At 33.4% G+C, this 14,901-nt stretch overlaps 1 protein-coding gene across 3 annotated transcripts in view; it reads left to right on the forward strand.

Annotated features, from left to right (window-relative positions):
* Positions 1–14,901, forward strand: part of LOC136031865 (protein FAM13B-like) — an 82,996-nt gene that overhangs the window by 17,475 nt on the left and 50,620 nt on the right. The window contains exon 1 of one of the 3 annotated variants that reach the window (XM_065711796.1): positions 7,294–7,388. The exons of the other annotated variants lie outside the window; for them this stretch is intronic. The gene's annotated coding sequence lies outside the window, so the exon portion shown is untranslated. Of the gene's footprint in view, positions 1–7,293; positions 7,389–14,901 lie in introns of those variants that run through there. 3 annotated transcript variants of the gene reach the window in all.

The following is a 14,901-nucleotide window of genomic DNA, read 5'->3' on the forward strand; positions in this document are numbered from 1 at the left end:
TCACTCCTTACTTTCAGTTAAAAAAAAAACTTGTTTTTTTTTATTAGATTTCTTCAGGTTTTCAACTAAAGAAGGTTCGAATTTGGCTCACCGTATATGAAAAATTAAAACAAAATTTGTATATTAATTCCGGCAGATTTATTCAGTAAATGGAGGATTACCCCCTCTTTTATACCTTGCTCTTTACACTAAAACTGCTAGAACTTTAAAAAAAAACTTCCTATACTAATTAAACAGCCCCCATGTTTCAGTAGACGCTCAGGTCAATCTCCGAGGTTTGAAGCCAATGCTATTTTCCTATAGCAGTGAAATGCGTATTAACAACAGACACGAGCAGATTATTTGATGAAAAAATTACTGTGGCTTCATTGAAAGCTTTAAAATGAATAGGCCGAACGAATTTGCATTTTTTTTTCTTTAGAGCTTCATAAAAAATTTATTAGTGGGACACCTCTAATTTTTATAACTAGTAATAAAATTACTTTTAGAAGACGTAGAGAATTGTAAAGTAGCCTCTCGATTTGCCACAAGATTTTAAAATTTTTGGCACGTGGATTTTTTTTTATTATCATCAGTTTCCTTTAAAATTGGCCATTTAAGATATTCTTCTTCTACTATTTAAAAGGGTTGTACTAATCATATAGCCTTGATTTTTGTGTCGTTTTGTAGATCTTATACCGATAAATAATCCCAAAGATTCTGGGGTTATATTGATTCTTTGTAGTTATAAGAGATGATTTTTAGTAATAATTCCTAATATTCAAGATTTCCTCCTCTCTCATTGGCTTAAGCACTCCTTGAGGGGTTTGCCAGAATATAATTAAAAATGCTGACATCTCCCTAGCATTACGACCAGATTTAAAAGGGAGTTGAAAACATGTATAATTGGCAACAACACCTTGAGGCAATATCATTTTTAACACCTTTTTTAACGAATTGGAATTTGTTAGGTTACAAAGCAGATAACAGTTTGGCTTTAAAAGTAAAGAAACACGGATTTTAGGCCTATAAAATGTATGAACATTATTTTTTAAAAGAACATTATTCTTAAAAACACATCATTTTAAACATTATTGGCCTTTAAAAGTAAAAAAAAAAAAAACACCAATTGTAGACCTATAAAATGCATGTACATTATTTTTAAAAAGAACAGTATTCTTAAAAACACATTATTTTAAACATTATTGGCTCTTAAAAGTATTAAATAAAAAAACACTAGTTTTGTAACTGAAAGTAAGGAGCGACATTAAAACTTAAAACGAACAGAAATTACTCCGTATATGAAATGGGTTGTCCCCTCCGCAATCCCTCGCTGTTTACGCTAAAGTTTTTATTGTTTTAAAAAGTAGAATTGTGGCAAAGAGTCAAACTTTAGCGTAAAGAGCGAGGGATTGCGAAGGGGTCAACCCATTTCTAGTTAAAAAAAACTAGTTTTTTTAATTAAAATTTTGAACGTTTTTGAATTAATGCATGTTTGATTTTGGCTCTCCGTTACATAAATTATTAAATTGAAATTTGCATATTAATTCTTTTTTTGGCTAAATGGCTTTCTCTTAGTTTTGATCAGAAGATTTTGAGAAATAAGGGGTGGGGAAGGAGGCCTAGTTGCCCTCCAATTTTTCGGTCACTTAAAAAGGCAACTAGAACTTTTAATTTTTAACGAACATTTTTATTAGTAAAAAATATACGTAACTTAAGAATTAACTTGCGTAACAAACTTTTATATTCTTATATTTTTTATTATATATATGAGGGGGTTTGTCCCCTCGTTAATACCTCGCTCTTCACCCTAAATCTTAAGTTTTGTCCCAATTCTTTAAGAATGACCCCTGAATCAGAAAGGCCGTAGAACAAATAGTTGAAATTACTAAAAATACTTTAGCATAAAGAGCGAAGTATTTATCTCCTCCTAAATACCTCGCTCTATATGCTAAAGTGTTTTTAGAACCCCTTATATGCGTAATAATCTCTGTTCGTTTTAAGTTTTAATGCTACTTCTTACTTTTAATTGAAAAACTTTTTCATGTTTATATTTTCATTTTTTTTTAAATAGTAATGCTAGAAAATCCTATGTCCTTTTCATTGAATTTCTCTTACCCCATGAAATATTCCTCCAAGGAAAGATCCTCCCACTTAGCCCCCTCCCCTCAACCCCACACCCAAACAAAGAAATCCCCCTGAAACCATTACTCTATGTAAACATTGGTCAAGGTTTGTAACTTGTAGCCCCTCCCCCAGGGACCGTGGGGGAGTAAGTCATCCTCAAAGACATAGTTTTTATGGTTTTCTAGTATGTGGAACAAAATGGCTCTCTCAAAATTTTGATCCGTTAACTTTGGGAAAAAATGAGTATGTGAGGGGGCCTAGGTGCCCTTTGGTCACTTAAAAAGGGCACTATAACTTATCATTTCCGTTAGAATGATCCCTCTTGCAACACCCTAGGACCACTTGGTCGATACGATGACCCCTGGGAAAAGGAAAACAAAAAAATTGGAACAAACAGTCAAACTTTAGCACAAAGAGTAAGGTATTGAGGAGGGGGTAACCCTTCACATATAGAACAATTTTTGTTTGTTTTTTCAAATAATGCCGGTAATTCTGGCTCACCCTCTATTAAACTTGCCCCTCCCCCTCACGGGAAAACTCCTCCGTGAAAAATTTCATCCAACATAAAGTGCACCCCCCTCCTCAAATTCCCTCCGGATAGTTCCATCTTCACTGAGGAGCCCTACTATAAAATCTAGGACTTGTGCTTGTCTCTCCCGCCAAGTTTCATCCCGATCCCTCCACTCTAAGCGTTTTCCAAAATTTTAGGTTTCCCCCTCTAACTCTCCCTAATGTCACTGGATCCGGTGGGGATTTAAAATAAGAGCTCTGAGACACGAAATTCTTCTAAATAACAAATTTCATTAAGATCCGATCACCAGTTCATAAGTTAAAAATACCCCATTTTTTCTAATTTTTCCGAATTAACCGTCCCCCCCACTCCCCTCAAGATGGTCGAAATTTAGGGAAACGGCTATTTCTAATTTAATCTGGACTGGTCCCTGATACGCCTGTCAAATTTCATCGTCCTAGCTTATCTGGAAGTGCCTAAACTAGCAAAAACAGGACAGACAGACCGACAGACAGACAGACAGACCGACAGAATTTGCGATCAATATATGTCACTTGGTAAATATCAAGTATCATAAAAACAAATAAACACGCATCCGTGATCTGTCTTCTGGCAGAAATAGCAAAATTTGCAGATAGGAGTTTGAAACTTCTATGCCATGGGGTTCTCTGGTACGCTGAATCTAATGGTTTGATCAACATGAAGACTCCTTTAATTTTAGGGTGTGTTTCCCCCTATTTCAAAAATCAGGCAAATTTTATTAGGCTCATAACTTTTGATGGGTAGCACTAAACTTGATTCATCTTATACATTTGGAATCAGCATTATAAGTTGATTCTTTTGATATATCTATTAATATTAAAGCTCCTTGTTTTTAGAGTTTCGGTTGCTTTTGAGTCGAATCGCTCATTACGTAAAGCTCGTTACCACGAACTGTTTGATAAGTGGAAATACAAGTACTATAATAATTGAAACTACCAACGACCAGAAATTACTAGCAATAAAAGAATGAAACTTTAAACAAACTGAAATTAAAATAAGGAATCACATCAAACATAATGATAACAGATACTGATATGGGTAAATAAGCATATTCTGAAACAAACAGACACTAAAATGAACAATCAAGTCAAACTTAAATGAGCAGAAAATACTAAAAACATGAGTAGAGATACTGTCCTTCTCCCATATCGGGGAGTATCCAACATAATTATTGCATAAATTTTGTCCAATTTAAAATCAAGGTTTAGGATAATATCCAGATAATATATTCGAAAAAATTCTCCTGAAAATTTTCAAAAGATTATATATGAATGGAAATGGAGTCTGAATAAATATATGTCAAAGTCATCGCTCAGCTCTCTTTAATATGACTCTTTAAACTCTCTTAGACGCAAGTGTATACATTTTTGGCAAGGGAAATAATTCATTTTGATAACCAGGATGCACATATTGTTTTTGATTAAACTCAACTTGTGCCTCAACATCAAACAGTTTGTGGTAACGAAAAGTAGTAGGGAGCGACCCGGCTCAGTAGTAAACGAAACTCTAAAAGACGGAAATTTGATACTAAAAGATACATCAAAACAATCAGATTTTCCTGCTGATTTTAAATATATGTCTTATCAAATTTAGTCTTTGTCATCAAAATTTACCAGCCTAAGAAAATTTGACTTATTTTGAAAAATAGGGGAAAACACCCCATAAAAGTCATAGAATCACTAAAGACGAAAATCAAACCATCGCATTCAGTGTATCAGAGAACCCTTTTGCGAAAATTTCAAGCTCCTATCTACAAAAATGTGGAATTTCGTATTTTTTTTGGCAGAAGACAAATCACGGGTGCGTGTTTATTTGTTTTTTTTTGTTTTTTTTCCCAGGGGTCATCGTATCGACCAAGTGGTCCTAGAATGTCGCAAGAAGGTTCATTCTAACGGAAATGAAAATTGCTAGTGCCCTTTTTAAGTGACCAAAACAATTGGGAGGAACCTAGGCCCCCTCCCACGCTCATTTTTACCCAAAGTCAACGGATCAAAATTTTGAGATAGCCATTTTGTTCAGCATAGTCAAAAACCATAATATCTATGTCTTTGTGGATGACTTACTCCCCCACAGTCCCCAGGGGAGGGGCTGTAAGTAACAAACTTTGACCATTGTTTACATACAGTAATGGTTATTGGGAAGTGTACAGACGTTTTCAGGGGGATTTTTTGTTTGTTTGGGGGGGGGGTGATGGGGGGGGGCTATGTGGGAGGATCTTTCCTTGGAGAAATATGTCATGGGGGAAGAGAAATTCAATGAAAAGGGCGCAGGATTTTCTAGCATTACTATAAAAAAAAACAATGAAAAAACAAACATAAAAAAGTTTTTTTCAATTGAAAGTAAGGAGTAGAATTAAAAATTAAAATTAAAAGAGATTATTGCGCATATGAGGGGTTCTTCTCCTCCTAAATACCTCGCTCTTTATGCTAAAGTATCTTTAGAAATTTCAACTATTTATTCTACGGCCTTTCTGATTCAGGGGTCATTCTTAAAGAATTGGGACATAACTTATGCTTTAGTGTAAAGAACGAGGTATTAACGAGGGGACAAACCCCCTCATATACATAATAAAAATATAAGGATATAGAAGTTTGTTACGTAAGTTAATTCTTAAGTTACGTATATTTTTTACTAATAAAAACGTTCGTTATAAATTTAAAGTTCTAGTTGCCTTTTTAAGTAACCGAAAAATTGGAGGGCAACTAGGCCTCCTTCCCCACCCATTATTTCTCAAAATCGTCTGATCAAAACTAAGAGAAAGCCATTTAGCCAAAAAAAAAAAGAATTAATATGCAAATTTCACTTTAATAATTTATGTGCGGAGAGCCAGAATCAAACATGTATTAATTTAAAAACGTTCATAAATTAAATAGAAAAACTAGATTTTTGAGCTGAAAGTAAGGAGCGACATTAAAACTTAAAAAAAAAACAGAAATTACTCCGTGTATGAAAGGGGCTGTTCCCTTCTCAACGCCCTGCTCTTTACGCTAAAGTTTTTATTGTTTAATAAAGTAGAATTGAGAGAAAGAGTCAAACTTTAGCGTATAGAGCGGGACGTTGAGAAGGGAACAGCCTCTTTCATACACGGAGTAATTTCTGTTCGTTTTAAGTTTTAATGTCGCTCCTTACTTTCAGTTAAAAAAACTAGTTTTTTATGTAATCTCCTAAAAGCTTCAACTTAATACCATTAGCTGTTCCTAAGGTTTTGTTGATACGCCCTTTTCACAAACCGGATGAATATTGTCTTGTCATTCATTTCAACATCCCATTCAATTCTCTCCACACATATGTGGATGCAGGTTATCAAAAGCACGTAACAGCTATATCTTAGGAACACCTTAGAGTATTAAGTTGCAACTCGTAGGGCAAAAGGAAGGGGATGTTGAGTCGACCAAAAGGTACAATATGTTTAATACTACTACAAAGGTTAAGGGTATTAAGAAAAAAATTTCAGGAAATATTTAGGGGTATTTTGAATAAATTGAAACCTACTATAAGTATGCAGGCTGTCAATAGGTCGTATCAATAATATTTCAAGAACAGCTTAGAGTACAAAGGAAGCTTGGGGAGTTTTAAGTTCAAAATATGGATTCTTATAGATAAAAATCGAAAATATTCAAAATATTCTTTTGTTTGTAAACAAAAAATACTATATCAATATAAAATGAACAGAAATCAATTCAAAAAAGAAAATTTCCACAAAAGAGTCTTTCTAAGAAAAGTAAAGATCTGCCTTAAATTAAAAATAAGTAGACATAAAGTAAAATAGTTTTCCAAGCGTAAAACTAAAACAAATCAAATTAATATATAAATGAAACCCAAAGTGAACAGAAATGACTATGAATAACCGAGTCAAACTCAAAACAAGCTGAAACTAAGATGAGTAGGGCTGGTGCCCCCATCAATGAAGTAAATCTAGCATTTTATTAGGGGGGGGGGCAAGAGAGGTTCATATCCAGATAGTCATCGGGCATCGGCTGTACAATATTTTTCTCCAACTTATTGGGGGGCAACTGCCCACTTGCCCCCAAATGACGCCCCTGGTCCCCTTGCCTTCTAAATACTTGAACATAATTTGTACTTATTGAAAACAACATACATTCTGAATGTTCTCTCTTTTTTAGCTTTTAAAAAATCCAAAATTATTCAATTGTTTTAAGTAAGTGCAAGCTACGTTCTGATCTCTAGAAGACATAGGGGTTTCACATTTGCTCACCTAAGTTTTTGCTCTTTTTGAGTTTGACTTGGTTGTTGATTGTAGGCCTAATTTCTGTTCGTTTAGGGTTTCATTGGTTTATTAACTCGATTCGTGGTAGTTTTACGTTTGGAAAACTGTTTGACTTTATTTCTGCTCATTTTTGGTTTCATTTTTAATTTTCTTTGAAAAAATCATCTTTTATGGAAAAAGTTTTTTCATTAGTTACTTTTATAAAAGCATAGAAATGTTAAAAAAATAGCGCAAGCCTGTCAAAATTTGGGTTTGTCTTGGGGTCCCGCAGCGTTATAGCCTGGCCTAACATATATTTCCCTTTATCAACAAATATTCTACTCAAAAAAAAAGTTTTCGTAATTTCCCCGGAGAGTTCATATAAAATGGAATAATCGATTCCGTCTCTGGGAAGTTTTCGAAAGTCATTGCGAACGCTAGTACTATTCAGTGTTCTAGACTGGTGTCAGCCATACTTGCTATTAAAAACTTCTAGAATAGAAAGGATTCTACTTTTGAGTGGTAAATTACATTTTTCCTTTATTTGCCAAAGAAAACTCGTCTTAGGCAATGATTGTTGCTAGAAAAATGTCATTTTCGCTAATAACACATACAAGAAGATAGTACAGTATTTTGTTGTGTTCTTTGAATTATTGTTCTCTATAACCCCTCTCCCTATTTGGGTTTTTAAGATTGGCTTATTTGATTAATTATGAAGGTACTTATTACAACCCTAATGAAACAATTCTTACTTCGTAATATGCAGAATAATTGTATCTAAAATATTTGCATGCCGACCCGCTATGTTTGACCCCCACCCCTCCTATTGTGCAAATATATAGCCCAAATATATAGGTTTTTTCAATGCATTTTCCCACACGTAACTTGTTTTCCAGTTTTTGTTTTGTCCCAGTTGATTCGATCTACAAGTATAGGGGCTGAAACAAGAGTTACACATTGCAAGAATAGCTGGAAAAATATATAATTTTGGCTTTATACTTGCACATTTGGGGGAGAGATTAAGTATAGCGGACCTGCATACAGAATGTGTTAGCTACAATTATTCTGCATATTACGAAGCAAGGATCGTTTCATTAGGATTAACCTAACTTCTCTTCTTGGGTTTGGTGGCTAAAGACACAAGTACCATTATGAACATCAATAAATTATAAATTTGAAAATGTGTCTTTTTATAATGTATCGGTCTTTGATCAGTTGATTTTAGTAAAAAAAAAATGAAGGGAATCAGACAGTCGAGCCATTCAAATATGACATCATAGTTATATCTAGAAAAGCAACTTTTAAAAGTATATCTGTCCTATTTTCTTTTCAAAGGATAAATGTACAATATCATCTTCTTTATGAATACTACAGTTTTGTCAAAATTGGAATTCTATTTTAATATTACCTTTTGTTAATCACAAACGGTACTAGATATAGCCAATCCCTTTCAACTGAGCCCTTAAACATCTCTCAATGATGTTTCAGCACCCAACAAGTGATGACAGGAAAAAAAGAAGCAGAAAAAAAGGACACACATCACTGCTCACCGTGCGAAAAAGTGTTTTCCTTATTGTTCAAGATACGGGGAATAATTATTGTACTGTACGGGTCCAATGGTGTAATTTTCATGTACACCATCTTTGCGGGGTTTCGTGCTATTTTCTGAAATTTCCATAAATTAGTTTTCGCAAGGAGCTGTTATTATTAAGATTAATCAAAAAATAGTTAATACTCCTATATCAGCTTCAAATGGCAATTCTTTCTCACTTGACAGTTCTTTTCAAAATGTGTTTTTTAAGTTTTCAGTTACAATGGGCTACAGTTCGCTGTTTGTTTTCTAAAGATCTTACAGTTCGCTATTTTCGCTGGCTCTTTTTTAGGTTGCTACGAATTTTCTGGGGTTCCAGACTATAATTTAAATTTCCATAAAACGATTTTTGCAACAAAATTATATAATTAAGATTCATCGAAATAATAGTGACCGTTCCTGAATAAGCTTCAAATTGGCGATTCTTCCTTACTTGACAGTTCTTTTCAGAATGTGTTTTTTTTAAGTTTTCAGTTACAATGGGCTACAATTTGTTATGTATTAGGTTGCTGCGAATTTTTGTGGGGTTTCAGACTATATTTCAAAATTCCCATAAAGCGGGTTTTCGCAGCGACTTTTGGAAATTAATCGAAATAATGGTTACCGTTTCTGAATCAGCTTTGACAATTTCTCCTCACTTGAGAGTTCATTTCAATACATGTTTTCAAATTTTCGGTTACTATGGGCTAGAGTTATTATTTTATTAAGTTGTGGCAAATGCCGCATGATTAAGAGTAATAATTCGAGGAGGGGGAAATATATTCCTAGAATTTGAATAGATACGCACTTGAACGAGGTTTTAGCCTAACGAACCAATTCAAACACTTGGAACAAACGGTACACCTAAACACAGTGAACGAAGCGATAGGATTCATGGACATACAAATCTATAAGATAAAGAAATCGTAAGCTCAAAACAGAGATCACTTAGTGCTCATCTGAGAAATATTACTAGCCCTTAGGGGTTTTGGCGGTGTTGGTTTCTGATCCCGGCACTGGTACATATGCTATCCATAGGTGACCTTTGTAAAATACAAAATTTTAGGGAAAAATTTATGATTTTTTCATTGAAAAATAAGCGTTTTAATATTAACTATATCATTTCTAAAATATTTGAATCAACTATAAGCGCAAACAAGCGAATTTTTGGTGTTTCTGATGCGTACACTGGCCTGACTAGAATAGAGGTATTCAGATTTCTTGGTGTTTTGAAAAGATTCCTTGACTTCTATGAGATGTTTCCCTCCTTTTTTTGTGTCACTCTTACAGTTCGTTACCACGAACTGTTAAATTATGGTGAAATTTACTCAAGAGGACTTACTCAAGAGAAACAAATTTGTGGAATTCTTCCCTTGTAAAATTTAATGCAGTACCCTTGAAATAGGAGGAGTACGCCGCCTACACGTACAAAATTATACATATGCTAAGAAAAGACCGGTTTAGCAAGTCAAAAATCCTGCGTAGTTGACCATACACTTTAATAAGAGAAACAAGTACTGCTACTTACGTAATTCGTACAGCTTTTATGAAGTGGGCTGTTGCGTAACTTAATTGTAAATACGCGACTAATAACATATCTAACCCCATAAAAAAAATAAGATGTCGTGTCAGCTTAAACGTTTATTAATTTTAAAAGGCGTTTTCCCAAAGAAAGTTTTAAACAAAGGTGAAAAGTGTTCTTTTTTGTTTGTGAAAAATTAACAGAAAATCAAGATAAAATAATATACTATAATGCCTTTCTTTATTTTAAAGACATTAAGAGATAAATATGGAAAGGGTAAAACTTGTCTTTATGTGGGATTTCTGGATCTCCATAAGGCTTTTGATACTGTCGACAGAGAGTTATTGAAGGATGCCATGCTAAATATTGGCCTTCCCCATTCATTTGTTAGATTGATAGTGAGCATGTATACTTGTGTGAGTGGAATCATACAAGTTGGTAATATATTTTCGAAGCTTTTTGATATTAAGCGGGGAGTAAAACAGGGCAGCACCTTTTCACCTAAGTTGTTTAATATTTTTATTAATGATGTTGTTAACTTTCTAGAGAATAGATGAGCTCCGAAAGTTAGCCCAAGGACTCAAAAACTATCTCTCTTATTATTTGCAGATGATATTGCTTTGGTGACTAATAAACCACAAGATCTACAGACACTTTTGAATCTTATAGAAGAATATTTGCAGATAAAAAAATTAAGGCTGAATACTGAAAAGAGCAAAGTTGTTATTTAAAAAAAAGGAATGTTGGGGGCGATGAAAAATATATATTTAAATTTAATAAAAAGGAACTATTTATAAGTAAAAGAATAAAATATTTAGGCTTTATCTTATCGGAAAATGGAAGCCTAAAGAGTCATGTTGATGAAATAATTAAGAGAGGTAGAGTGGCCATGTCAGCAAAATTTAGAAACCCGACAATAATGGGGATTAAAAACCTAAAAATGCATAAAAGAATATTTAACACACAAATTTTTACCCGTGATAGAATATGAAGCAGAGATATGGGGTGGAGAAACGGTGCAGTAACTGGAGTCCCTTCAGCTCCAGCACTATAAAAGAGTGTTTGGTCTACATCAGACAACTCATTCAGAGATTCTGAAAGGTGATATGGGCCTGTTTTCTTGAAAGCTAAGTAGGTATATTTTAATGCTTAGATTCTGGTTGAAGTTAACTAAGAGTAATGAAGATAGACTAGTAAGAGTGGCATATGAAGAGATGTTGAAATGTGGTTTAAAAACCTCGTGGCCATCCCAAATTAAATCATTACTAGAAAAAGTAGGAATGCCTTATTAATGGAATAATGATCTTTGTTCTAGTGATGTACCAACATATTTAGAAAGCCAGGTACAATTTTTGTTAGAGAGTCAGGAAATTCAGCATTCGCAAGGGCTGGTTTTAGATTCTACAACCATACAACATTATAATCAGGCAAAACCTAGTTCTGGAGAGGAAGTTTATTTTAAATTTAATTTACCGGAAATTTATTTGCATGGGATTAATTTGATGCTTCCGGGTGTTCTGCAAAATAATAACCCAACCACAATATTTCGACTAGGAGTGTATATAGATAAATCCTTAATAAGAAGAAAAAGTTGTATATGATTAATTTCTTTTGTTGTTAGATTAGGCACTTTTCGCGTTGAATTCTGTTTTTTGTGCGTGTTTGTAATTCGTACTGTTGTGTAATTTCCTTGCTTGTTTGTTATTTATTTATACTTTTGTGTGTATATGGCCCATGGGTTTTTGAAATACACTTATCTATCTATCTATCTATACTAAAGTCTTATTTTTCAGCACTATAATTATAAAACTGGAACTGTTTTAATACATTTTGTTTTCAGTAAAGGGCAAGTAACGCTATTGCCTTTACAAAATTAAGGGGAGCTATTCCTACTCCTGTTCGTGGTAATTTCTGTTTGTTTGAATTTTGACTTCGCTTGTTCATCTATACCAGTATCTGTAGTATCAATACTTAAAGTACACTTAATCAAGATTACCCGTTAATAACTCATTTTCTAATTTTTCCGAATTACCGTCCCCCCCCAACTCCTCAAAAGAGAGTTGATCCGATCCGGTTATGTCAGTCACGTATCTTGGACTTGTGCTTATTCTTCCCACCAAGTTTCATCCCGATCTCTTAACTCTAAGCCTTTTCCAAGATTTCCAGTCCCCCAACTCCCCCAATGACACTAGATCCGGCCAGGATTTGAAATAAGAGATCTGAGTTACGAGGTCCTACTAAATATGAAATTTCATTAAGATCTGATCACCCCTTGGTAAGCTAAAAATACCTCATTTTTTTTTAATTTTTCAAAACTAACCCTCCATCCAAAAAGAGTGGATCCATTCCGGTTATGTCAATCACGTATCTAGGACTTGTGCTTATTTTTCCCACCAAGTTCCATCCCCATCCCTCCACTCTAAGCGTTTTCTAAGATTTTAGGTTTCCCCCTCCAACTCCCCCAGTTTCACTGGATCTGATCGTGATTCAAAATAAAAGCTCTGAGATATGATATTCTTCTAAATGTCAAATTTCATTAAGATTCGTTCACCTGTTCGTAAGTTAAAAATACCTCATTTTTTCTAATTTTTCCGAATTAACCGTCCTCCTACTCCGCCCAGCTGATTGAATAGGAGAAACGAATAATTCTAATTTAATTTGGTCTAGTCCCTGATACACCTGCCAAATTAACTAGGGTTAGCCTTAACTAGCAAAACCGGGACCGACAGACAAACCGACAGAATTTGCGATCGCTATATGTCACTTGATAAATACCAAGTGTGATAAAAACTATAGATATCGTATACTTTCTCAAACACGCGGACGATCTTAAGAGCGAAGTTAAAGAGCATTGAGAGAAAGGAGTAAAGCTACGTTTCATCAATTTTTTACTGAAGGGACTGAACTGTGTCAAAATATGAAATCAGCATTTGAATGCCCAGATGAGCTCCAATACAAACATATAGGGATAATTACGCAACAGCATAAACGGACCCTGAAACATATTACCGACTTTCTGTATTTATCCCATTTATCGACTACTTTCTGCAGCAGCGATTTCTTAGTCTCAAAAAGTTGCTGGAGTCACTGCAATACCTGCTTCCTTAATATCATATTTTGATCGACAATGAAAAAAGAAAGGATGCATTCGATACTTTAACTAATGTTTGGTATGTTAATGCAGACTCCACAGTTAGCTCTGTGGAGGAGAATACGGACACAGTCGGTAAACGTGGCACCAATAAATTGCATAACGTGCTTCAAAGAATGCGATAAGAACACTTTCCCACTCTACATTGATTTTTGAAGATTGGTGCAACAATCCCTGTCCCTACGGCTACGCGTGAGCTTTCTTTTTCTACCCTCAGATGAGTGAAATCCTATACGAAAATAGCGACGAAGACCACACTGCCTTTCCATAACAAACAAATACAAAGTAAAGACAATAGGGAAAATCTTTTCAAGACAGTGGAAATTAGTTCTGTGGATATCTCGGCCCCATGTCCAAGGATCCAAGGATCTACGTCCATCAGAATCTAGACAAACGGTTACAACAGCATAAAAATGACATAGACAAGGCCCTAATTTCAAATAGTTCCAACAACTCCTTTGATTCTGCTTTAGGTTGGCATATATTTAATAATCCGTCCCACATGATACTTTTTGAAAACTCTTCACTCATCAGTAATGATTTGGGAATAAAACAGGTGGTTCGAGAATCAATCGAAATTAATCCAGGTGACGTCATGTTTGTTCGCATATGACGTCTGAATTATTTCACACTAATACAAAAGAAGAAAAAAACTAAAAAAGGTAAAAACTACAAAAAAAACTAAAAAGAAAAAAAAACTAAAAAAGCTAAAAAACTAAAAAAAACTAAAAAAAGGTAAAAATCTAATAACTAAAAAAAAACTGAAAAAAATAAAAAAAAGGCAAAAACTACAAAAAAAAATAAAAACTAATAAAAAAACTAAAAAAGCTAAAAAACTAAAAAAACTAAAAAAAACTAAAAAAAGGTAAAAAACTAAAAAAAACTAAAAACTGAAAAAGAAAAAAACTAAAAAAAAAGGAAAAAACTGAAAAATAAAAGAGAAAAAGAAAACTAAAAAAATATGAATAAATATATATAAAAATAAGTTGTTTGTGGGTTATGTCTGTCTGTCTGTCTGTCGAGTGACGTCGTGTTTGTCCGCATATGACGTCTGAATTATTTCACACTAATACAAAAGAAGAAAAAAAACTAAAAAAGGTAAAAACTACAAAAAAAACTAAAAAGAAAAAAAACTAAAAAAGCTAAAAAACTAAAAAAAACTAAAAAAAGGTAAAAAACTAAAAACTAAAAAAAAACTGAAAAAACTAAAAAAAGGCAAAAACTAAAAAAAAAACTAAAAACTAATAAAAAAACTAAAAAAGCTAAAAAACTAAAAAAACTAAAAAAACTAAAAAAAGGTAAAAAACAAAAAAAAATTAAAAACTAAAAAAGAAAAAACTAAAAAAAAGGAAAAAACTGAAAAATAAGAGAAAAAGAAAACTAAAAAAATATTAATAAATATAAAAAATATAAATATAAATATAATATAAATTAGCAATCAACAAAGCACCGAGACACAAATGACGACCGGGACACAGGGAGTATAAATGACGACCAGGACATAAGTAAAAAAAAAAACTAAAAAAACTAAAAAAATGGTAAAAACTACAAAAAAACTAAAAACTAATAAAAAAACTAAAAAATCTAAAAATCTAAATAAACTAAAAAAGAAAAAAAAGAAAAAAGGAAAAAAATAAAGGAGAAAAACAAAACTAAAAAACGAATGTATATACAGACCGGGACACCGGGATACAAATGACGACCGGGACACAGGGAATATAAATGACAACCGGGACACAGGGACACAACTACAATGGGGACGCCGGGGGGCACAGGGGGATATAAATGACGA

The sequence above is a fragment of the Artemia franciscana genome, chromosome 10 (assembly GCF_032884065.1).
Source record: "Artemia franciscana chromosome 10, ASM3288406v1, whole genome shotgun sequence".
Lineage (NCBI taxonomy): Eukaryota > Metazoa > Arthropoda > Branchiopoda > Anostraca > Artemiidae > Artemia > Artemia franciscana.